At 47.2% G+C, this 1465-nt stretch overlaps 1 pseudogene across 1 annotated transcript; it reads left to right on the forward strand.

Annotated features, from left to right (window-relative positions):
• The first annotated feature begins 633 nt into the window (after positions 1-633).
• Positions 634-1236, forward strand: LOC310787225 (transmembrane emp24 domain-containing protein 2 pseudogene; annotated as a pseudogene). Its single transcript has one exon. The product of its transcript is annotated as a transmembrane emp24 domain-containing protein 2 pseudogene (transcript).
• Positions 1237-1465: the final 229 nt, after the last annotated feature.

The raw sequence follows: 1465 nt of genomic DNA on the forward strand, positions 1-1465 counted from the left end.
AGTGACGGGAGAGACGTCACTTACGCGACTGGTTGTGCGTATATAGTCTTTCTGATTTATAACTTATAGCTCCACAGTTTGCACAAACTGAGACTTTCTCCACTTGCAGAGTTCTCTTTTACATTGACAAACATTTTAAAACCTGATGAAGGTCTAGCACCGAAACGTTGTTTCCCTATTTATCTTCTAATAAAGAGTTTTCCAGTAAGGTCAGTGTCATGCGGGATTTTCTCTACTTCTAGTTCATTTTCCATCCTACGCACCTGATTTAAAGTTTTTTTAGGTGTGCAACAGCTCTTTCACAGACATTGACAAACATGACAATGTGTGACGTGTGTGTTACTCCCGTGGCACAATTCAAACAGGATCAAAAAGGTTATTTTTTCACACGCTGGTTCAGGGAGAAAAGCAGGAAGTGACGTTCACTTTGGTGCTATTGGACATCTCGAGTTGCACTGGCAGAGTTCTGACATCACTGATGATGTCACAATGTCTATGACATCATCAGTGTCTGTCATAAATCTCTGATGATATACTAACACTGTCAACATTTATATGTCCATGCTGCTGGGATATATACTGAAGCAATAAGCCCACACAGTTCACGTAGCACTAGCTAGTAACAAAGGAAACATGTTGACTGTGTGGGAGCTTGTCCTGCTGGTCATCTCGTGTGCCACTGCGTCTGGCTACTTGGTTAGCATAGATGCCTATCTCGAGGAGTGCTTCTACGAACAGGTCACTTCCGGGACCAAGATGGGACTTACCTTTGAAGTCGTTGATGGCGGTTTCCTGGATATCGATGTTGACATCACAGGTCCTGATGGGAAGCCTTTTTACCGAGGACGCAGAGAGTCCAGTGGGAAGTATTCAATGGCAGCACACATGGACGGAGCCTACAAGTTCTGCTTCAGCAACAAGATGTCCACCATGACACCCAAAATCGTCATGTTCACCATTGATATTGGAGAGGCACCTAAAGGCCAAGACATGGACACGGAGGCCCACCAAAACAAGCTGGAGGAGATGATCAATGAGCTCTCAGTCGCCATGACAACTGTGAAGCACGAGCAGGAGTACATGGAGGTCCGCGAGAGGGTTCACAGAGCAATCAACGAGAACACAAACAGCAGAGTGATGCTGTGGTTCTACTTCCAAGCCCTCGTCTTGGTGGCGATGACCCTCGGACAGATCTACTACCTGAAGAGCTTCTTTGAAGTACGCCGGGTGGTGTAGTGTGTGTGGTGTGATGCTGGGATGCTGTTGGCCTGTGGGGGTATCTCTCCATGCCTTCGGTGCCTGTTGACCAGGTGGGTTATTTCGAGAAAAGGGTCTTTCTGTGTGGACTTTGCGTTCTCCCCGTGCTCCCCTCGGGTTTGCTTCATATCAATATGGCCCTGCACTAAAATGCAAGAAGATCGTGGTCAGAGCAGCGGCGGTTGGAAGAAGTTGGTCCCCCCGATTG

The sequence above is a fragment of the Poromitra crassiceps genome (assembly GCF_964638095.1).
Source record: "Poromitra crassiceps genome assembly, chromosome: 13".
NCBI lineage: Eukaryota > Metazoa > Chordata > Actinopteri > Beryciformes > Melamphaidae > Poromitra > Poromitra crassiceps.